The sequence below is a fragment of the Dermacentor variabilis genome, unplaced genomic scaffold, assembly GCF_050947875.1.
Source record: "Dermacentor variabilis isolate Ectoservices unplaced genomic scaffold, ASM5094787v1 scaffold_13, whole genome shotgun sequence".
In the NCBI taxonomy this organism is placed as follows: Eukaryota; Metazoa; Arthropoda; class Arachnida; order Ixodida; family Ixodidae; genus Dermacentor; species Dermacentor variabilis.
In genome coordinates this window covers 22378617-22403637 of record NW_027460291.1, presented here as the reverse complement: position 1 = coordinate 22403637, position 25021 = coordinate 22378617, and the positions used below count along the sequence as shown (strand labels likewise).

General features: G+C 43.7%; 1 protein-coding gene and 1 pseudogene across 10 annotated transcripts in view; both read left to right on the top strand.

Annotated features, from left to right (window-relative positions):
- LOC142566780 (uncharacterized) overlaps positions 1–25021 on the top strand; it is a 217358-nt gene that overhangs the window by 70925 nt on the left and 121412 nt on the right. The window lies entirely within an intron of this gene.
- On the top strand, positions 496–23293 carry LOC142566766 (uncharacterized; annotated as a pseudogene).

Here is a 25021-nt window from a genome sequence, read left to right as displayed (position 1 = left end):
GTGTGTCTAGAGCAATTCTACAAAAGCATCCCTCAAGCTGTGAAACTGTGGGTGCAAGAGAGAGGGAATGTACACACTGTGGAAAGGGCGGCTGAATTAGCCGAAGAGTACGCAACGCATAGAAAGCTGAATGCCGAGGACGGAAATTGGGACGGTCGAAATGGACCGCGGAAACCATTTCCGTTCAAAAATGGTTCCCAGACTAAACGGCTGGAACCTGTAGACGTGGAGGAAAAGCCCTCAGAAAAGAGCGAGGAGAAATCAAATGGGGAAACAGTACCAAAAGAGCAGAAAATAAAATTAGAACCTTTCAGACCGATCCGCTGCTATAAGTGCCACAAACTCGGACATATTGCTGTGAACTGCGGGAAGCCTAGCGTAGTTGTTTCCTGCGCAAATGAAAAAGACGAGAATGTGGAACTTTTAAGCCCATATCTTCACGACCTACTAGTTAATGACAAACCCTGCCGGGTGCTGTGAGACATTGCCGCCACTATGGACATTATCCATCCGTCTCACGTGACGGCAGATGACTTTACAGGAGAAGTAGCATGGATCAACCAGGTTGTAGAGGAACACAGTGTGGTGCCTGCCCATGGCCAAAGTGAAAATCAGTGGACCGTTTGGGGAGCTAGTGACCAAGGCTGCAGTTTCCACAATTTTGTCGCTGTAGTACCCCGACATTTTTTTCGAATCGTTCGGATCAGTTACTACGTGACAAAGGACTTAAACTGGGAGAGGGCTTAGTACAGGCACTGACGCGAGGCCAAGCACGTAAAATCGCGTCGCTTTCGGCTGAAAATGCACAAGCTGCTCCAGCGGAAGTAACAAAACAGGTAACTTCAGTAACCGAATCCGAGCTAGGCTTGAGGGACGAAAAAACGTTTGAGGAAAGCCTGCCAGCTGACCAGCTCAATGAGAGCGTGTCACTAGGGTGTAAAAGTTCACGCCTGCAGGAAGAGCCAGCTGACGCAATCGCAAGCGAGACAGGGTCGTTATTATCACCGGCCTCAAAGAACTTCGATCAGCTCTTACGTATGGACAGAGAGTCACTGGCAGCTGAGCAAAAGAATGATGACAGCTTAGCTAAATTACGTCACACAGCTAAAGAAGGCATTGCTAGGCACAACATGACGATACATGCGAGAGGAGGATTGTTATATCAGCACTACAGAGACCGAAAGGGCAGGATTCTAGATCAGTTAGTCGCAGCTACTAAGTACAGGGAGGACCTTTTGAGTCTCTGTCATGGAAATGGGTGGTCCAGCCACCTAGGCATAAAGAAATCAAAGGAAAGATTGCTTATGAAATACTAGTGGCCTGGCTGTTTCAAAGACATAGAAAACTTTGTACGATCATGCGATGCCTGCCAGTGCTCGGGTAAACCAGGAGAGACATGGAAAGCTCCACTACAGGTATTGCCCTTAATAACAGAACCTTTCAGACTACTTGTGATAGATACGGTAGGGCCTTTACCAAAAGCAAAATCGGGTTACAGGTACTTGTTTACCAAGCTGTGTCCGGCTACAAAGTTTCCAGAAGCAATCCCTCTGAAAGAGCTCTGCTCCACCGAAGTAGTAGACGTGCTTTTGACAGTATTTGCACAAGTTGGGTTTCCAGCTGAAATTCAGGCGGATCAAGGGTCAGTATTCACCAGCGCACTGACTTCCACATTCTTGCAAAAGTGCGGGGTAAAGTTGATACACAGTTCCGTCTATTACCCTCAATCAAATTGTGTAGAAAGGTGGCATTCAGTGCTTAAGCGAGTTTTGCGGGCGCTCTGTTACGAACACAAGGAGGACTGGGGGAATTGTCTTCCGGCCACTTTGTTTGCTTTGCGAACGATTCCTCATGAGGCTACAGGGTTCTCGCCAGCAGAACTAGTGTATGGAAGGACACTCCTTTCTTCACTGAAAATGTTAAGAGAGATGTGGGAGGAAAGAGGAGACTCCAACAGTGGTAGAATACATGCTAAATCTGCTGGAACGGCTAAATGCAACCCAAGAACTAGTTGAAAAGAACATGGTAGTAGCTCAAAAAAATGCCAAATTCTATTACGACAAGAACGCAAGGCTTCGTACGTTTAACGCTGGAGACCACGCAATGATCCTCAAACCTTCAAGAAAGAACAAGCTTGAAGTTCACTGGGACGGGCCTGTTAAAGTGTTGCACAAACTTTCAGATACTAACTATGCTCTGAAAATGCCCGGTCGCAGGAAGGAGGTGAGGATATACCACTGCAATTTGATGAAGCCGTACATAAGTGGAGCGGAGTCGTTAACTGTACCATCAAGGAGCAGGATGACACTAGTACCAAGTTTAACGAGTGTAAGGCGACTTCCAACTCTGAAATCAGCCTGGAAGAAGTAAACCATTCGGTAAGCTCACACTCTCTTAAACCCGAGCAGCTAGATGAGCTAAGAGGGCTGTAAGGTGAACATCTTGACAGATTCAGTGATCGGCCAGGTAAAACCGAGCTAATAACGTATGAAATAGAGCTGACCTCCCCCGAACCCATAAGATCGAAGTCTTACCGGGTGTCTCCACGACAGAGAGAAATTATGGAGGCAGAGATACAGCGCATCAGGTATCAGGTGTGCAGATCAGGTATCAGGTGTGCAGCAGATCAGGGATCAGGTGTGCCCGATGCCCAACATTGAGGAACGAATTGAAAGAGTTAACGCTGCTAAATACATTTCAACTATAGACCTTGTGCGGGGATACTGTCAAGTTCCCCTTTCAGAAAGTGCCAGCCGCTATGCCGCATTTATCTCACCTGTAGGTACCTTTCGCCCTCTCACACTCAGCTTCGGGCTGAAGAATGCGCCGTTTAGCTTCTCTAAGTTAATGGATATTGTCCTGAAAGACTTGCAGTAGTTCGCCTTGCCGTATCTTGATGATGTAGCAATTTTTTTGGACAGCTGGGAACAGCATGTACCGCACCTCAAACAGGTGTTCTCACGGTTAAGGGAAGCCGGCTTAACGATGAAAGCGGAAAAGTGTAGGCTTGGCAGCCCACAGGTTACTTTTCTGGGCCATGTTGTCGGTCAGGGCATGAGGTGGCTGGCCGAGCTGAAAACAGCTACGATTGGAGAATTTTCACAGCCGCACATGAAGACAGACATTTGTTCATTTTTGGGACTTGTGGGGTACTATCAACGGTACATTCTGAATTACTTGCAAATAGCAAGTTCTTTAACGGACGCCCTCCAAAAGGGAGCACTGAATAGCGTGCACTGGGATAAGGACAAAGAGAACGCTTTCCAAACTTTGAAAACGCTATTGGTTTCTCGTCCTGTGCTTCGTGTGCCAGACTACACAGAAGAATTCATGGTTCAGTGCGCTGCAAGTGACAGAGGTATGGGCATGGTACTTAGTCAGGTTGGTGACGATAATGAGGAATATCCTATCCTCTATGCCAGCCCTAAACTAACTGTAAGAGAGGAAGCCTACAGCGCTTAAGAGAAGGAATGTGCTTGTTTGGTTCGGACAGCCCTGAAGTTGTGTTACTTGTACGGAGCGAGGTTCATCTTTTTGCCAACCACTGTCCTCTGACATGGCTCGATCAAATGTCACACAAAAATGGCCACTTGCTCCAATGGAGCCTCACTCTCCAAGAGTACAACTTCTCCATTAGATATAAGAAGGGAAAGTTGCATAGCAATGCGGATGGTTTGAGCAGGCTAATTTGAATTCTGCGTTCAAGGGTCCCGCCTAAATTTTAGGGTTGTTATTGTTAATTTTGTTAAGCCAAGAAGATCCCCTCATTTAGCAGGATTCCCTCCATGATTGCTCAATTTGTGAGCACAAAATTGCTTCAAAAATTGCCGTAGCGAAATGCAGCGTTTTTTGTTTCTGCATTTATATTTTCTTTGAAGCCTAGCAGGTCTAAAGTGAGATCCAAGATATGTCATCTCGGCACAGAGCCGTGTTGTGGGGTTCGTTTTGCAGTTGCCGGTCCTTGTTGGATGTTTTGGGGCGGTGACATCATTGCACAAGTGGTCGCTGCAAGCCAAGGCAACAGCCCCTTGCCACCAGCCGTTCTCTTCCTGCCCAGCGGTCGTCAGCGCTAGACAGTAGAGATTTTCCGGGCCATAGAGGAGCTGTTAGGAACGGCCTGCAGAGGTGCCGACATGCAAAGTTTTCTCACCCAGCTGCAGCTGCGAGCATGGCGAGCTTCCCGAAGCGACCACGGAAACCTTCACCACCTGCCTCGGTGACTTGTTTCGTAGGGACGATGATGTGCCGCGTCAACACCCCCTCGGCGCCGCTATGACTAAACGCGGTCAGCAGACCAAGCATTGTTCATGGATTCGCCGTGTCCGCTGTTTGAAACAGGGGAGCCCCTGGAAGATATTTTGCACGGCCGTCTCACGCGGCTTAGAAGTTATGGATGGACGCAGTGGCCATTCTCTGCAGGGTCAACACTGGGATGAAGAGGCGCCTGCCCGGGCCAAGCCCCGTGTCTCCAAGAACCCACTGACTTCGGCGGGGTCAGTAAAACCTGTGTGGAAGTGTGTGTAACTCTCCCTCTAAAAGGTGGGTCGACTACGATGACATTGGACGCTACGAATTGGCGGTGAACTGCCGTGTTTCCCTCACCTAGGGATCTAGGGAGGACAGAGTGTTTATAAGCAGCTGTTGTGCGGCTGCTGAGGGTGCTTTCTCTCGCAGTCATGCTAGACTGATCAACTGCAACATCCTTATGTAGATACTGTAAATAAACCCATATTCCTCGTTCTCGATGAGAAGCAGTCCTTCCCTTCAACAACATCCTCAGCATGGATAAGTTGGTGACGGCATGGGCCAGCTACCATCTATTTCATGCCCGACTCCAAACATGACAATGCAGACACGACTATTTTTACTTGCACTAATAATGTCGACGAGCTACAGCGAAATGTTAACGATCTGCATAACATAACTTCCTGGTGTCCAAAGAACATGTGCATCAATCCACTAAAAACGGTTTTTATGATGTTTCATTCCTTCCCGACACTAATTTAGAAATCTATGTCTGTGTGTCTTGACAACAACTTAATACCAATATCTGATAGCACACAGTTTCTTGGCGCAGTTTTAGACAGGCACCTGAAATTCAATCTTCATGCGCAGTCACTTGTCCGTAAGATTTCTTTTGGAATACGTGCCATAATCAAAATTCACTCATATTTTCAGCTGCACATGATCCATTCCCCTTATCATGCACACATTCACAGCCATTTATCTTACTGCATATCAGCCTGGGGTAACACATACCTCACTCACCTCAGCCAACTTCAACGCCTGCAGAATCAGGCGCTTCGTCTCATGACTTTCAGCCATTTTCTATCCAATGCAACGCCACTTTGTTGCTGTTTAAACATTAATCCTCTGCATCAGCTCTTTCAGTTCAAGTTAACAATTGTGATCTGTAAGTTATTTCGTAATATTGCACATATAGATGGCTTTGTTATGGAAACTTTTGTAAATACTAACACTACTAGGTTCTCTGAACTCGATAATCGTCTTTTACCTAAAGTGCGCACAAGCTATGGTAAGTTCACTACCACATTTACGGGAATCAAACTGGAATTCTATTTCACATACCATTAAATCATGCCCCACAGAGTATATATTCAAGAACCAAGTTAAGAAATATTTTGTGCAGCAACTCTCTTCATTCCAGCAACTGACTTTTGTGATTGTAATAATAATTGACTTAGCTATAATACATGTTATATTTTTTTCAACTTCAACTTTATTCATTCTTCTAGTATTCATTAGAAACGTCCTCTTGTGCTAAAAGCTGCCATAAGCAGCTTGACTGGACCGAAGAGACGTTGTACATGGCAGGGCGATAACAGAGAGTACAACATCATGCAGTTCAAAAGCAGTTCAACCCGCACAAGAACAATTATAACATATTCAAGTATAAGCCTATTGACAGGATAATTGTCTTGCGATACAGAAGCAAACATTCAAAGATATTCAATAAGATTAGGAAAAAAATCATCAAACGGCACCACACAATTAGAATCATTATGCATGAAATATATATGTTTACATGTGAACAAAACACATCTTCAATTCTCTGCATGAAAAATTAGCAGTGTCAGCATAATTATTAAGGATTTTTGGTAAATTGTGTTTATTAAATTGTAATTTGTATTCAGTGTGAAAATGTGGTACATACCAAGGATCAGGATTTCTGAGATGTACTGGTATTTTATGGTGCTGCAAGGCTGCCATGGATGTAAGCCAATTCCGTAACTGTTCTTTTGCAAAATTAAGCATATGTAAAATGCGATATTCGTAAGAGCGATCTACCCATATAACTTCGTATTTCTCTGACAATGGTTTTGTCATCGATAGGGGATTGGTACTGGCAATGTGCCGGAGGAGCGCCTTTTGTAATGTAAGTATCTTATTCATATTTGTTTGTGTTGTGGTCCCCCATACTAAACTACAATAATTAAATTGGGAGGAAAACAATGCATGATAAATTTGTAACTTGGTTTTTACCAGCATGAGAGCTCTACAGTGAGCCAGCACCCCAGCTACTGCAGAAAATTTACTGCGAAGTTGATAAAATGAGCATCCCAATTTAGATGACAGGAAAAAGTTATACAAAGTATCTTATGTTGGTTAACTAGCTCAATATTTTTATCTAAAGTTATTGAATGGTTCAAGTTCAAAAATGTTATTTCTTGCTATAAAAAGAACAGCTTTCGTCTTGCCAGGATTAATTCTGATTCCATTTAACTGTGACCATTCATACATATTACATAGCAGTGCATTACACCTAACAATTAGTTTGTTCGCATCCTTTCCAGTAAAGACCAAAGTGCTATCATCTGCATATATAAAGAAATCAACTGTAGCATCAATGTTTACTAAGTCATTAACATATAGGTTAAATAATAGTGGGCCCAAAACACTTCCTTGTGCCACCCCATTTTTAATTGACAAGAAAAAAGATTGTACATTATCAATACATGCACATTGAGTCCTATTTTTCAAGTATGACTTCATCAAGGCAAGGGGACCGCCGTGAACTTCATACGTAGAAAGTTTAGATATAAAAATGTCATGATTGAGGCAATCAAAGGCCTTGCTGAAGTCACTGAAAATCCAGAGGGCGAAATTCCCATCGTCTGTAGCTAACACAATATTTTCTTTCAAGGATAAAAGAGCTGTCTCCGTAAATCTTCCCTTTCTAAAGCCAAATTGCGAATTTGTTGTAATTTCATGTTTGTCAATAATGTTATAATGTTTGTTATATTACTCCTATTTTTATTGTATTGTAAACCTGCATTGCTTGTTCACTACAGAAGTTTTCCTTGCAATTTTTGTCTTACTAAACAGCTTTATATTTTCTTGTTTTTTTGCACTGTTCCTTATCTTTATCAAATTGTCTGTAAAGTCACCGTAACCAATGCTTGATCTGTATATCGTTTTTTTTTTGTCCATGTATGGGAGTCCCCCTGACAGTTTCTAACTTTGGGGCTCCCTGTGTTGTGCTAATTTTGTCTGCAATTCTTTGTAAAACTGGCATCGTTGATGAATAACCTTGAACTTGAACATGACAACAAAGAATGGGCATGCAGTGAAGCTTACTATGAGTTCAGATGCACTTGCAAATTATGCACTTCAAGATAGTGAGCACAGCGTAACCTTATGTGCCCTTTCCACTCTTAGCATGCTTTACTGCACAATGTTTAGTTCCGACCCCCAACTACTATCAATGCGCTTCACCGCATCACACACCTGTATTGCGGTGTAGCAAGCTACATAAGTAAAAAAGTTGCATAATTAGGCTTTCTAATATTAGCTTTCCCACTATACAACGATGTTCCGCGATGAAGCCTAAGCATTGTACTGCGGTGAAGCATACTAAAAGTGGAAAGGGCCACTGTTACTGGACATAATGTGTTCTTTAATTGTACACTCGCGCACCTGCCGTCTTCTGCCACATTGTGCACACCGGGACGCCTAATAAGTGGACATACTATGCCGGGTGAAAGCCACTTTCAGTATGCTTCACCGCAATACATTCGCTGGCTTCACTGCGTGACTGAAATTTAATGTGGCAAAGGTGCAGTAGAGAATAAACATAGTAAATTGCTCTTACAACAGTACAGAAACAAACGTGCACTAGGCATCAGTCTACCACATGGAAGAGCTTTGCAACAAAAAGCTGTTTCACACAGGCCGCGTAGCCCACTTATCAGTCATAAATAGTCTCAAATTTCGATTACACATAATACAGGCCGTATTATGTGTAATCCAAATTTGAGACTTCCACAATAGAAAGTAATTTAAAACGCACAAATGCAAAGAACACAGGCGTATGTCTTGTTTTCAAACTCTACCGTCATGCAAATCACATCTAGCGTGGAATAACCTGAACAGGCTTTGTGTTAGCGTCGTAAACTTCATACTACGCAAGGAGCACACCACAATCTCGCAACAGCTAATGAGACCAAAACAGGAGCACATGTCTTCTGTGAACATGCAACTGGAGCCGTTGCACCACTCTGCTCCTCCACCAGCCCCGTTGCAGGGCTGCAACACTTGTTTCAAGCACAGTACACAAGCCACACATTCAGCGCTGAACAGTGGGCAGTCAACTCAGTCACATTTACGTGACTTGTAGAGAGCAGAATATCCCTTGATATCCGTTCAGCGAAGGCTTACACAGCGATGCCACATCACCTTTTGCTGGACTGCACTGCCTAGGTGCTAGGCCACTTGGACATTTCAATCGTCACCACTGCCAGATTCTCAAGGAACTCGGGTCATACAATACAGATTCTGGTACTGCCACACCACCACTACTCGCGGATTTTCACCAAGTACCAACAAGAACCAACAACCAACACACAAGCAACACAAGCACAATCACATAAGCAACGTCGAACAACGCGTGGTCGGTGCGGGACGCAGGCCAGAGAGCGATCATGTCATGAATGAACATGCACGGCGTTGCTTGGTGCCACTATGGCGCCTCGGGAGAAGTCTCTAAACGATCCTGTCTCTAGGCACCTAAGATAAGGTCATGTGAAGGATTTTTGTACGACTTTTAGACGCACGCGGCTTCCACTGGCCCACTCTATAGCCTCCAATGTCGGGACACACACGCTTTCAATAGAGAGCGTGTGACATCCTCTAGTCTCGGAGGCCATGGCCGCTCTTCATTGGCTGACAAAATGCTCTTGGGGACGGTGCTTTTTCTTCATTATTTTTTTTCCTGTCGGCACTATCGTCATAATCACTTAATGCAGGATCCATTTTTATTCATTTATTTTAGGGTATCGGTTGCTATTTGCACGTGGTGTGTCCACAGAGCAGGTGTGTCACAGAGACGACATCGCATCTTTGTGTGTGCTTGTGCATCACCTCCTCTATCTTTTGGTGACTGGAAAAAGGAGAGAACAAAGGGAACTTGCCGTCGGCCACTACCATGTGCCACCGCCAGAGTAGGACCACCATCCCTCATGGAAATGCAGGCCCCAACTGTACTGCAGGTGTTAAATGGTTCAGCTTTCGACTGTATTTGCATTGTTTCATGTACAATCAGAACTTTTCTAAACAGAAACCCTGAAGCACTTGTTGCTCTGGGCAACTAGCCTATTTTAGAGGCATGTGTCATTCGCAGCTATTGCTGTTCCATGCACTCGCGCATTGTCTGCTGCGCCGATACAAGAGCACGGGCCAGTTGAAATCCAATGCGTGGAAAATTGTTATGTCACTGTTATGTCCACTTATCTGAGAGTAGATTTTTGAAAGCAGTGTTTGCCAGCAGCTAATGCGGAAAGCTTGGGCGCTGAAAGAGCCCCGGTGGGTGCTACCGTCTACTCGTGTAGCAGACTACACGCAATCCAGGGGAGTGCATGTGCTAAATAGCCCGTAATATCATCAGACTGCTTCCAAAGCAGTACGTGATCCCGCGTTTCCTTCGTAAAGTCTTTGAGAATTACATTTGTTGCCAATGTAAGGAAACTGCAGCTGGTGCCAGAAAATGTAGAGCTAGCTGCACCTTGCGATTCCATCATTTTAAAACTTAAAGAGACTGACAACCAATTTTCATGGTACCATTTTTTATTTTTTTTATTGCAATGGAAAGCTTACCGGCCAGAGTGTCTAATCATTAAGGGCTAATGTGGAAAACGTCATGGAAAATTTTTTATCAGAATTTTTTGATCTGCAGTGAGGATGTAGTCGTTCACTGGAAGCATGCTGAAAACAGTGATAGGTGAGCATGATAGTGATTATACGGCGGATTATTAGTGGGAGGCAGGTGACAAGTGTGGCCGTGCTGTAACAAAGTATGATTTTGTTTATCAAGTCGATGTTCCTGTGATTCATGTTTTCCAAAGCGTTGAAGTACTTCGATGATAATAGCTACGTGTTTTCGTGGTTTCCTGTACAACTGCTTTGCTATTGAACTAGTCAAAATCAAGCCAATCGGATCGAAAGCGAAATGCCGCCTTTACTCGTCATACAGAGCTCAATGTGTTGCCGTAGCCAAGTGTGTGTTTTTGGTTTCCGAAGCATAGAATAATGCGCGAGTCTATAATAATATACCAACTGCAATTTTAACCAATAATTATGCTCTACTTAATAACACTCAACTTACGTACAGTAATCTCATAGAATACATCTGAAGCATCAAGATTTCATCGCCAAGTCTTGCCACTTGCTGGTTTTTGAGACTTTCTTTGCCAATTTAAAATTATAATTGCTACTTAAATTGTGAACAGCGTGCTGGAATCGATATCACTATAAATCATCGTCATTTCGTTTCCATCAATGTCTTACAACACATTCTGGCCAGTTGTCAGTCCCTTTTGAGGGTCAATGTCAGTCTCTTTTGAGGGTCAATGTTTTTCACCATATGCCACCGCCCAGGGTTGATTTCTTTTATTGCAGATTCTAATTCTTCTTAGGGACTTATTTTGAAAAACATTTACCGTAATTTTTCTAGGTTGACCGTAAAGTGTGAAAAAAATGTTTTGCGTTGGTATATATGTATTTTTCATTCATGAATAACAACAATAAAAAAGGAAATAAAGTTATAAGAATAAAAAGTTTGATGCATTGTTATACGCATAGTTCAAGGCTTTGAAACTGAGCACACGAGAATATTTCGCAAGACTCAAATGTTCCTGCTCTTACACTAATATGTACAGGTGCTGGAAAAAGTGGTATACTCCACGCAGCGAGAGCCGGAGCAACAGCAAACGGCATCGCAACGCCATCTACAGGCAGCATCTGGGATCGAGACAGCCAATGGGTGCCCTTTATTATTTGCAGGCATGTCACTTGACTCGTGTCAATGTAGATGGCGCCGTGATGCAGTGCGCCGCTGCTCCAGCTCCCGCTGCGTGGAGTATACCACTTTTGTCGGCGCCTGTACAGCCATAGCGTAATCGAAGTGCATAGGGGCACTCACTCAAGAAAACTATGTGGTTGTGTGCCTGTGAAAAAAACAAAACGCGACAAACTTTCTGCTAATCATCTTATTGCCAAACAGAGGCAATTAGTTTTCGTGAGTCTAAAAAAGAAAAAAAGAAACGGAAAGCATGCATGGTGGTATCCTTTCCATGCGCACCCCTGTAAGCACTAAATGAGTGAGAAAGAAGTGGTTGCCCTTTGAGCGATTAGTAACGATAGCCATCAGTTTTGCAAGCACAAGAAGCCGAAACCGCCCGCAGAACAAAACCTGAACCGCCGTCCGTCCGCGTGCGCACCAATGCGCAAGCGGTAGTATATAGACGTATGGGAGCTAACTAGCTCTAAAACAAACCACGCAACTAAAACTTAGAGAGGGAGGTGTACGAAAAAAATTCCCTGTATTCCCACATAGTGGCAGCACATGACAGAAAAGAAAAGTTAGGAAATTGGTGTGCTTTTTAAATGTACAGACGGTGTCGTAAATATACAGCATCGACTATTTTGAACTTTTTGACTATTTTTATTTTGGCGCTGTATATTTACATCATTGACCCTGAAAGAGTTAAAGCAGTTAAATCGTTATGGTGCAAAAACAGAAACAAAAACAGTGCGTTCTGCCGCATGCTTCCGTAACACGTGAGGCTCTGCAGAACCTGCATGCAGATATTACTGCGCAAATAGGTTCATGTTTTCAAGATCAATCTAATGAGTCATGGCTTACATTTATTGGACCATTTCAATAGTGGAAATAAAAGCATTTATTGCAGAGGCAAGCTCCCACATGTCATTGAAGCATATGCCACTCTCACAGTTTCGCGTACTTTCGCGAAAGGGGCTTTCTTGCGATATGTTTAACTGCGTCGTGCCTATCAGTAACATTGAATACGTAGTTGCAGAGGAGCGGCCCTGGAAACGAACTGATATAAGGTTCTGGAGCTTAAACCTGTGCTCGTTGCTGTCATTGCGCTTACACTTTTTTAGCAACTTTGAAGCACAAAGAGCTTGGACGGCGTTCACCACTAAGGTAGTCAGGGGCTTCTGCAAGGTCTGATCCTCCTGCGGGGCACGGTCAGCGAAAGTAAAGAGTCCAGAACAAAGAGAAGTTGATCCAACAGGTAGAGCAGCCCACCTCGGTCTTGGCTCCGGGTGAATTGAAGGAGCAGTTTGTTGCTCACCAGCTTCTTGCACAAAGTAGTGCAAACTTCCAAAGAGGGATTCAATTGGATCACTGTTGAATTTTCGAGTGAGCACAAAAAAGAACTTCCCTTCTGTCAACAAATATCTGACACGCCACTGTTGAATAGGTGGTTAACAGAATTGCTTCATATGTTGTGCTGTTAGGAATTTACGGCCATGTCCAGATCTTTTCTTTAATGCCTCTAAGTACATAAAGAAAGTGATCTCAAGCCATTCATACCACAGATCAGCACTGTCATCGAATTGACGGACATCCAAAAAATTATTGTGTTGTGCTGCGTCGTGTTTCTGACATCATGAAGCACGAACCACCGATGGGCATTCTCCATGAACATGATTGTTGGGCCTGTGGCTGAAAATGACAGGGCACAAGTGTGTCCTGCCTGATCCTTGAGATGTGCCAAGACAGCAGTTACACTTGGAGATGTGAGCTGGACGGCTCTTGCCACATTAATTTTTTTCTGTGTTACTCAGATAAACATGCTTCCTGCTGAAAAGCCGAACATGCTTTACAGACAAGCCTTTCTGCAGTTCATAGAGGTCTTTTATGTGTGAAGCGGAAATCTTACCTTTCGAACCAAAGTCACGCGATGGAAACTGTGAGGTCACGTTTTCAGCACATGGCACGGGTCAAAGCTCATGAAAAGAAGCCTGCTGCGGTCACAGGGGTGTTCGATTCAGTAGGTAAGCAGGCCATTTCCAAGCAGTTTCAGGCAATTCACATTCACTTTATCATTGTCCATGACAAGGTGAACAATCCTAAATCCACAGGCTTCCACATTTTTGCATGACAAAAATCAGCGACTTGTGGAGTTGGGGCCCAGTTAGTCTTTTTGTAAAATAGTAGGCAACTGGAATTCAAAATGCTGTTGTCAGTCCACTGATGCCAAAGCACAAGAGCAAATTGGCTAAGACAAGGTTGCCATTTTGCTCTTCTAGTCCAATGTCTGCTTGCCCAACAAAGCAGTCGTGTTGCTTGTTGTATTCCAGCTTTTCCTTTACCCTCACCTCATCAATGAGTGAGCAGACCATTGATTGCAGTTTGTCAAAGTTTTCGGTTTCAAATATCAGCCAAGCTTCCAGCAGTTTGCTGAAGTCGGTTTCACCACTTGTAGTTACAATCTTTCGGTCTTTCGGTCTAGTAGCTTCAAAAGCATCTTCCCTCGAATATGTATGTTGAATGGTTTTTTCTGACCAGGTAGGCCTTTTTTTCTTGTAATAGGTGATTTGATCCACAAGAAACAAAGCTGAAGCCTCTTTTTTTTGCTGCTCTTTCTCTATTGTAGGAAATGTTTGCTGTCAAAGAATCCTCCTGCAGTTTCTTGAGCTTCTCTTTGTACTTGTCAACGGTCTGCTGTAGTCACAGTATCTGGCTCCTCAGATTTTTCTTTTCCATTTGGCCTTTTCGGCAGTCAGTAATGTAGAAGCCAAATTACTGTTGACCTTGACTCTTTTGTCGCATAGGGCAGCCTGGTCAGTCTTGTGCACACATTCATTCTGGCACTGTACAGCATGATTGTCTGTTGTTTCACCGCTCGCACTTGTAGAATCCATGGCCTCCGATTATTCAGCTTCGGGACCTGGTGTGGCCAGCATTGCACATGGCGGTGGTCGTGAGGCAGCGTTGCTATTGGGGTGCAAGCATTCGTTGATTGTTTGTTTGCAGCACGGTCACGTTTAGTGATACTTGCCATGCTTTGTTTAATTGTTGCCTTGGGCTTCAAACATACTGAGGCCTGCAGAACATGTGCTTGCAAAAGCCCCCCCCCCCCCCCCAAAAAAAAAAAACATGAATGCAAGTTTCACACCAGCAGTGCCGCTGGACAGACTGCATGTGGAATGCACATCTGCAAAAGCATGAGAAAAACACGGATGCAAACACGAATTCGTGAACTTAGTACTGCGTGCGGCCGGTCAGAGCCAGCTTTCTGTATTCTACTCGCACAATGCCGCCACGGGGCAGCTGCAACCGGTAGCAACGCGGGGCAGGCACCCGACGGGCTGAATAGACCGTTCGCCCAGGCACTGAAAAAATAAAGGAGACGCTGGTTTGTGCGGCTTCGCATTTGTGTGATCAGCACTATCTCGTGTGCTTTTGCGAGACCTAAGTGATGTAAAGAAACATGGCTCATTCCTGCAATCTCCGGCAACGGAGATCGCAGATTGCCCATGCGGTGACAGTCTTGTCAGACTGTACGCGGAGACGTCACTCTTGCGCAAATCCAAGCAAATCTGATCGCCTCCAAGCATAGTACGAGGCACAGTGTTATTAGAGATTTTTTCAGCTGTTCTAAGCCTAATAAATTTTATTTTTTTGGCTGAACAAGTTTTTCGGACTGTTCGATTTTTCTGACTATTTTTCCGTCCCCGCAAGGTCCGGAAAATTGATTGGCGACTGTAAAGGTTTGGACGCGGAGTATTCGGCAATGAAAACATTCACTCATTCACTCACTCATGCGTTGACTTTTTGTTTGCTCGCTCGTTTAATTTTTGCTAGTTTGTTCTTTCAACTGTATAGCTCATACACAAACTATGTCTCTGAGATGCACTGTTTAAAATCAAGCATGCAAACAATGCTTATATTGGAAAAAGTGTAGCTATGTATACTCATTTGCACCTTCAAACCTGTAATGCATGTCAATGCTTGCGAATACATGTTGAACTTGCAACTCTCAAATGCTTGAGCACTAACTACGTGAAGTTTCTTATCGTTGTGTCATTATGACCACTATTACAACATCACTTCATTCCCACTGAAAGGGTCTGTTTGAGCGGTCAATAAATTTAGCATACTCAAATTGCACAAACATTATTTGGGAGATGGTGCAACCATCATCAATGCATGTGCCTCTAAATTATTTAGCTCATCAAATAAAGTTTGTCGCTTCTTGCAGAGACGAGCCTATGCGGGATGAATCGTAATAAGTCACTAACCTTAAGTCACTAACAGACAACAAAAAATAATTTCCTCAAAGGAAACTCACTATTCTATTTCTTGTTTGCCAGGGGAAAATGTTGTTACCGCATTCTCATTTGCTGAACACTAAAAGACTGATATTCTAAAGCGAAACTTAGGCGAGTTGGTGGTGATTCATGTTATGGAAATTAACTGTGCAAAACAGACAAGGTTGAAGGAAAAGAAGAACACGACACTGGCGCTGACTCACAGCTGAAGTTTATTTTGCGGAAAGTCACATTTATATATACCGGCCAATACAGGCCAACATGTCAACAATAAGCGACTCTGCATGCGCATTAGGAGCCATCCTGGTGACTTGTCAAAACACACGTGGAAAACATCAGTGCGTCATTACGTGGATAAAACCAGCGCGTCAAAACTTAAAAAGCCATAAACCCAATCGAAAACTTCCCTATCAAACTTAACAGCAATCTACCGGGAAACACTTTCTTCCAAATATCTCAATTCTTTTTTACTAAGAGCTACAGATGGCACAATGACGCATCTTTCCCCTTCCCTATCAATATGAAAAGCTTCCATAATCTCCCTTGGGGTTTGACCTTTATGCCAGAACAAGCAAACAGTTTTTTCCGCTAACGGTCAACACCCACACACTCTACAATGCAAAGACAAGTGCAAAGCCCCCGTACCTTTTAATGATAAGTGCTCCTTTAATCTAATGTTCCAGGATGTCTACCAACCGGAAAAACGGGATTCTCAGGGAATTTGAATAGTCTGGAAATATTCTGGGAAAACGCAGATAATTTGTGCTTCTATCAAGGGAAATTAGCTGTAAGTTTATTGAAAGTGAAAAAAAGTCACGCTCATGCCGGCTCCAGTAACAGATAAATTGCATCAAATAGTATTTGACGCTGTGTCGTCGGCTCGAGGAGTTTGCAGAGTACAGTCAACAACCAATTTTCCAGACTCCCGATTTTTCTGACATGCCCGATAATTCACATGGTTTCGCGGCGCCACCACGTACCCCATAGAGTCAATGTATAAGAACATATGAAATATGGGATGCAAGAACACTTTGCCGACCGATATTTCGGACTTTTTGCCACGACTGCAGGCCCGAAACGGCATTAATCAAAGCCACCACCGCCATTATTTTGATTATCTCACCGCCTCGAACCGACGCTCTAGCAGGCAGATCCACTGGCAGCCGTAGCCACCACCGTGGCAGTGCCTAGCCTAGTGGCATCTACGTTCGCTATTAAGCTTCTTGCCGTGTAGTGCCATGTTTTTCATTGAAAGGATTCGCTGCTTTCAGCAATGGCACCAACTCCGCCGTTGTAATCTCCCAGATTGGCTTCGAAGCTCGGAAAACAATGCTTTGCATAATGCCGGTTCTCGAAAGTCAGCTTCGCCTCAGTACAGCATTGTTAGGCAGCGAAGCATATGAAGATTTGCGGTGAAGCTTAACAAGCGGGGAAGGGGCAATTGCCACGGGACACAGTATGTATTTCCTAATTATACATGCGTGCATCCCTGTTTCCTGTCACACTATTAGCATCGATATGCCTAATAAGTTTACTGGCAGGCGTCCAGAGCTCTTTTTTGGACGTCTCTGTGGCAATTTGAGCCCTTAAGGGCAGTTAGACATGCATTAATTTTATCGGACTGCCCGATTTTTCGGACGTTTTTGCGGCCCGTTGGGAGTCCGAAAAACCGAAAGTTCACTGTACAACTGACGAAAAGGATGCTTCAAAGGGTCTGTGGGGAGAAGGCATGGTGAAAGGACGAGAACGGAAAGGATCCATGCATTGAGGAATGAACAAGAAAAGAGGCATGCTGCCGCCTCTTTGAAGAAGTTTGAACTCAAAAAAACAAAGTGTTCGCTAACACCGAGATGCAGGTGTCCCTCATCCTAACGAAAATAAACTTTAAAGCAGTGCAACCCAACTCTGAAGTGTTGTGTACGAGCTGAGAGTATATCAGGACAGTTGAGGTTGACTTTCTGCTGAGAGAGAATCTTTTAGTTGCAACAAAGTTCAGGCCTCATACCAATGAGCTTGCTATCAGTTGATAGAAATAGCTCATATTCGAAAATGTCTGCTTCTGTATGCATCTCCTTTTCATTGGTATATGAAAATGTTCGGCTCGATTTGAAATGGGTTTTACCATTTTTTTTTCAAATATATTTTACTCTTGCATTTTACTAACACCTTGCTTCTGTTTTCATTTTAAATAAAATAAACACTGCACCTTACTATTTAAACTGGATTAAACCATCTTTTGTTTCAACATGCTTACTAGAGAGTGAGCATCGGGCAACATGGTGTCAGCTCGTCTTGACATATAACAAAGTTCTGTCTCATTCAAAAAATTTTGCGAAGGCACTCAGGGAATTTGGAAATGTCAACTTGGTTCACGCCCTGTGTTCACGCAGTAACCGGTCTAACCCACATAATCTTTTCCACATGACAAGGGCAACCTGTACACAACAGAAAATCTACATATAACGTATCTATTTTTTAACTTCTCAGAACAGAAACTGCATTCCTTGCCATTTCCGAATAATTTTTTGGGCAAATGAGAACAAATCGTGCCAAGCTTGTTGGGTGCAGACATGATCACACGCGCCCCATACCTTCTAGCCAGGTTCTTCAAGCAATGCAAAACTTGTGCAAATATGGCACCACCACCGGTCTTTTTTCATGTGCGTGGAATCCCTTGATTTTCCATTTACCTTATTAGTACCCTTCACCCAATTAATAAGATTATGACAGGCCCTAAAGATTTCACTTTCCAGGTAACCAGCGTTCTGTAATCTCTGAATCTGGGCAGGCAAACCCTCTCTCAACTAATGCTGACATGTCACCATTTTGGCTCACAAAACCATCATCATTTGTTCAGTATACATTCCGCCACATTCACATTTTACCGTAAGAGATCTATAGTTAATTTTAAACCAGCAACCTGAACCATTTTTAATAGGCGGTGATTTTAATGCACATAACATGTTATGGGGTAGTAAAACAACTGACACCAGGGGTCAAACACTTGAAGATTTTATCCTAACAAATGACATATGCCTTTTAAACACCGGTGCGGCAACTTACTACTCCCCAAGCACAGGAGCTATGTTATGAGTTGCCTAGATCTGGCACTGTGCTCTCCATCTCTCTTTGGCAATTTTCAATGGAGTGTTATTGACAACCCCTATGGTAGTGACCATATGCCTGCTATTAATAAAAGAACATCTCCTTTTCCTTCCATACCATTAAGACCACTCCGTTGGAAACTCCATCTAGCAGACTGGCCTCTCTTTATTGAAAAGGCCACTCTGGATAACATATCAAAAGAGTTTACCATAGGCAAAATGAATGACAAGATTGCCGCCTGTATACTTGCTGCAACAGAACAGACAATCCCACAATCCTCTGGCTTCCTAAGAAAAAACCTGAAATCCTGGTGGACAAAGGAATGTACAGAAACAAAAAAACTACAAAACAAAGCATGGGGTACCTTTTGGCGATACCCCCCCCCCCCCCAAACTCAAGAAAACCTACTCTCTTTCGAAAAATCAAAAGCGAAAGCCAGGTACACACGCAGACAAGCCGAAAGACAGTCCTGGAAAAATTATGTCTCGTCTATAAATAGCTCAATAACATCCAAACGAATGTGGGATCAGCTTCCTAAGTTTAGAGGCGACTACACTTCTTACACTATCCCCATACTCTCACCTCCAGGCACACAAACAAATAGAGAAGAACAAGCAGACATATTAGGGCAACATTTCCATGATATATCAAGCTCAAAAAACTATCCTGCTGCATTTCTAAAACATAAGCAATTAGCAGAAAAACTAAAGCTTCCGACCACAGGAAGTTCAGAAAGACCGTATAATGCCACTTTAACACTTCCAGAAATCAACAGAGCACTCACTACTGGCAAAAAAACAGCACCTGGTCCGGACAGGGTACATTACGCAATGCTAGCTCACCTATCCCCTAAAGCAGTTGAGACGTTGCTCCATTTCTTCAACATAATCTGGGAAACTGGAAAAATGCCCGAAGAGTGGAAGAAAGCCATGATAATCCCTTTCTTGAAAGCTGGAAAACCTCCCACAACAGCAACCAGCTATAGACACAAGTCTTGCAAAGTACTATGAAGCCATCATCAACATAAGATTGACATACGTCCTTGAAACAGAGAACCTGCTAAATAACCATCAGTGTGGGTACAAGAAAGGTTGCTCCACAACATATCACCTAGTCCGGCTAGAAGACGAGATACGTGCGGCCTTTCTGCACAAGCAATATTGTCTCACTGTTTTCTTTGACCTAGAAAAAGCGTACGACACAACATGGAGGTTTGGTATTCTAGGGGACTCAGTGAATTTAGGGATCCACGGTAGAATGCTCAGATGTCTTGCCGATTTCATGTCCGACCGAACATTTCAAGTTCGTTTAGGAATGATGCTGTCACGCGTATTCATTCAGGAAAAAGGCGTGCCCCAGGGATGTGTATTAAGTACAACAGTGTTTGTGGTGAAAATGAACTGTCAGTAATGTAATTTCATCCTCAGTAATACACTCATTATATGTTGATGATCTACAAATCGCATGTTGTGCATCAAACTTGGAAACCTGTGAACGACAAATTATGTTAAACAAACTCGCGCAGTGGGCATCTGAAAACAGTTTTCGCTTCTCAACTGAAAAAACTATTAGTGTTGTCTTTTCACAAAAATCAGGCCTACAACCAGATCCCATTCTTAAGCTACAAGAAGCCACACTACCGGTAAAACAAGAACACAATTTTCACAAATAGCCTTAAAATTAAAGCGAACAATGCTCTTAACATCCTCAAAGTCCTGTCGCGGAAGCGCTAGGGCTCTGACCGTAAATGCCTGCTGCGCATCTACCGCACTTTGGTGCGTAGCATATTAGACTACGGTAGCATCATATATGGCTCAGCTAGACTATCTTACGTCCGACGACTTGACCCAGTTCATAACCTTGGACTACGACTGGCATGTGGTGCTTACAAAACATTGCCTGTCCAAAGCTTATATGTTGACTGTAATGAACCTCCTTTACAGCATCGCAGAGCACTACTAACTTTTTCCTACATACTCAGAATCCAGTCCTCACCACAACACATATGCTACAACATTGTCACACAATTCAACTCACGATTACACTACATAAATAAACCAAACATGATTAGACCTCTTCTTCTACGATATGAGGAATACTGTCATGATTATAGCATTCCCAATGAGCTCCTTCAGGTTGCTAAACAGCAATGACGGGGGCGAATTCATACAGTTATGTGAGTGGGCATTGGTACCTCTAAAGAAAAGTGACATCCCGCACGAACACATCATACAAAAATTCCGCGCTCTTCAAGACAAATACAAAATTACATAGAATATTACACTGATGGCTCAAAAACAAAAAAATACGTGGGCGTGAGGACTGTGACAAAAAACTGGGAAAGAAGTATTCGTTTGCCACAGCATGCCTCTGTCTACACAGCTGAAGTCTATGCAATATGGACTGCGGTTAAAAAGATCATCGCTGAAAAACACGAAAACCCAATCATATACACCGATTCATTAAGCACGTTGAAACCTCTTCGCAGGAAATCCGAATGTGAACCCCTGATAAGGGGATATTTTAAACATGGTAACATTAAACAAATACGGCAGGTCAATTAGGTTTTGCTGGGTACCGAGCCATGTTGGTATACTGGGTAATGAAGCAGCGGATAGGTGTGCATTGATGGCAGCGCACAAATACATAACAAACACAACGCTTCCATTTAATGATGGTATCACTGCGATTAGGAAAGCCTTGATGTCAAAATGGCAACAAGAATGGGACCGTTGTACAAGCAACAAGCTACATCTTACGAAACCTGTAATTGGTGAGTGGAAGTCGTGCACTCATCAGCAATGGTTGTATGAGGTGATCCTGTGTCAACTTCGGATTGGACACACACATCTGACGCACAACTTTCTCCTCCGAAAAGAAAACCCGCCGACCTGCGAAAAATGCAGTGAACCTCTTGCAGTAATACATATCCTTATAACATGTCCACACCTTGAAACACAGCAACGGAAGCTTTTACACAACCTGTATAATTTACATATACCTTTATACCCTGCCCTATTATTGGCATATGACCCGCTAGTGCCATTTGCTAACGTGTTCTATTTTTTAGAGGCAACTGGTTATTTACACGAACTATAATGCAATGCAGGTTTACCTGCTCTAAAATTGTGTTCACTTTTGTTTTGTGAGTGGCGCAGCATGGCCTTAGTTGCCTTTGTACCATTAAACCCTAATTAACTTACTAGCACAGCAAGGAACATGCAATCACCTATGCCAGTCACCTTCTTTCATCGTCCAAATGGAACTTTTCCATCACTGAACATGAGTGCCTGGACTGTCATCAAATTAAGACCTTGCTTGTTTGGCCAAACTTCTGTGATTACAGACCATTGTGCCCTCTGCTGGCTCTCGTCACTCAAGGATCCGTCTGGACGTCTCGGCCGCTGGGCACTATGGCTTCAAGAATACTCTTGTTGCGCACTACACAGATTGCTTGTCATGCCACCCTGTCGATGCTCCCGACCTCATTGACCCTGACTCAGACACCTGCATACTGTCTATCCTTGCTTCAAGTGACATCCCCACTGAACAGCGACGAGACATGTCTTTACAGCTCATGATCAACCATCTGACCGCTCCATCACCAGACTATTCTGTTCGCCTGTTTGAGCTACACGACAACATTCTGTATCGTTGTAATTTTAGCTCAGATGGCCCGGAGCTTCTGTCTGTCCTACCTCGCCATCTACGCTCCAATGTTCTTCACCAGCTTCACAACATACCAATTGCCAGTCACCTAGGTGTCTCGCGTACATATGCCTGCATCCGGCATTGGCTTTTTTGGCCTGGCATGTACCGTTCTATGCGCTGCTACATCACTACTTGTAAATGCTGCCAACACTGCAAGCGTCCTTCAGCACTGCCTGCAGGCCAGCTACAACCAATTGATATCCCTGCAGAGCCATTCTTCCGCATCGACCTTGACCTTCTAGGCCCTTTTCCTCCGTCCATCTCGGGAAATAAATGGGTTGCGGTTGCGACTTACTATGCCATGTGCTTCGCAATCACCAGGGCATTGCCAACAAGCTGTTACTTCCTCTCATTAGTGGTAGATGACATCCTTCGTGCCTGGGACACTGAACATAAGCTCACCACCGCTTATCATCCACAGACGAATGGATTGACTGAGTGCCTGAACTGAACGCTGAGATGCTGGCCATGTATGTTCCACCTGATCACCGTGACTGGGACAGCAAGTTACCATTTGTTACCTTCAAGTACAATTCGTCATGGCATGACACCGCTGGATATTCACCGTTTTATTTACTGTTTGGCCAACATCCTGCATTGCCATTCGAGACTCTCCTTCCGTCGGCTCCTCACTTGCCTACTGAATACGCCAGTGACGTCGTTGCTCAAGTCTGTGCAGCTTGTCACCTTGCCCATGATCGACTCTGTGCTTCGCAAGAATCTCAAAACTCCCGTTACGACAGCCAACACAGAAGTGTGCACTTCAGACCTGGCTCTCTGGTCCTCCTACGGTCGCCATGGCCTGTCAGAGAAGCTCCTTCCACGTTACACCGGGCCCTGCAAGGTTCTGCATCAGCTCGGTAACATCAATTACTAGATTATACTCCTGAGTCCTGCTTCTTCGACCTCCTCGCTACCAACTGATGTTCTTCACGTTTGCCAGCTGAAGCCTTATTGCCCTTCTAGGTCTTCACCTTCGTAGCAAGCACCAGGGTAGCGCTTCTGCTGCCACCGGGTGATGTTACGGAGTGATCAATACATGGATGACTGCGAGATTTGGCAGAGCGATGAAGACGATGATGAGGATGCCTGCACGTTAGCCAGATCAGACATGTTCCCTTGCCCTAGCTTTCTTTGTAAATATTTTGTAAATATATCCTTCGCCTACATCTCACCTCCTTCGCAATATTTTTTATTTAAGAAGAGCTATGAGCGAAGCAAACGTAGCGTTTGTGCAGGAGTTTTTAAGTGAGGTGGACGCAGTTTCGGAAAGTAATTAACAAACATGTTCTAGTTGAACTCTTTATTAGAACCTTGGGTGCAGTTGTTTATATGGCAGATCTCTGGGCGCCGGCTGTGGGCCCTAAGTGCAGTCAGCCGTGACGTTCAAGATTTATGCTCCCACGTGATGCAATGCACGCAAATCTCGTACCCCGTGAGCCACGTCAATGCATTGCTCTTGGTGCTCATAACCTCGCTATTATGGCTTTACCTTCTTGCAATTTATTTATAAGTCCTTACTAACGAGATACTATCCACCACGTTTGTTCTGGGAATTTGTGAAGTTGTTTTTAATGTTGAAACTTTAAAACCTCGAATTCATGAAATTCGCAATAAACCAAGTTTTTTGCTGCAAGTACAACTTCGCTATGTTGAGGTTCGACTGTGTGCAGTTAAGCGCACAGAGCAGGGCCTCATAGTGTTGATAGAAACAAGGCACACATCACACAGGAGATGTGTAAAAATGTGCCGAGAAATGGCAACATGCTCAACGAACTGTGGCATGATATTTACGAAGTTGCAGTGCACACAAAATTGCACAAGCCTCAACACATACTATTACTATGAGCGACTCGCAACTTGCATTGCAAACTCACTTCGAGAATGTTGTTCTGAAGTTCTCCCTGCCATTTTGATGAATCCTTGTCTTTCTACTTAAGAAATAGCACTTGCTGGACGGTATAGCGAATCTTGCCTTCACTGAATCAATTTCAGCGCCTGAAGGCGCAGCAGCTCATAATGATAAGAAGCGTCGCGAAGCCACACCGCTCTTGTCATAAAATTTTAGTTCATGGTGTGTACAAAGAACCGACACTACATGCATATAGGGACAACTGCGTCAACATGTGCTCCTAACCAGTTCGTCGATGCTAATGAAGCAGAAATGGCAGCGAAGCGCTAATATAAGGGTCATTCCACACCAAATCAACCAGCGTTTTTTCGACCATCACAGATGTAGCTGGAAAAATTTCCACATGTTTGTTGGAGTTCAAAACTCATCCTCCATGTTTATTTTTCCTTGCAAAAATTTTTTAGAATTTTGAGGACAATTTGTTTTTTCTGCCAAGCTCAGCTAGACGGCATCAATCAACATTTTTTCTCAAAGACACACTGTATGATCCACTCCTTCAAATTGCATTTGTGGCAACGCAAAGATGCGATGTGACTGCAAAAATTGCAAATTTTATAAATATTTGAATAGTTCGATCGGTATTGGCCCTAGCAAAAGCGTGTAAAATTGCAAAGTTTGAGTTTTTTTCTCGGAACGTAGAAAAACCTGGAAGTCACATATAAAATATATGCTGGTAGCCCAGTTAACATAGTA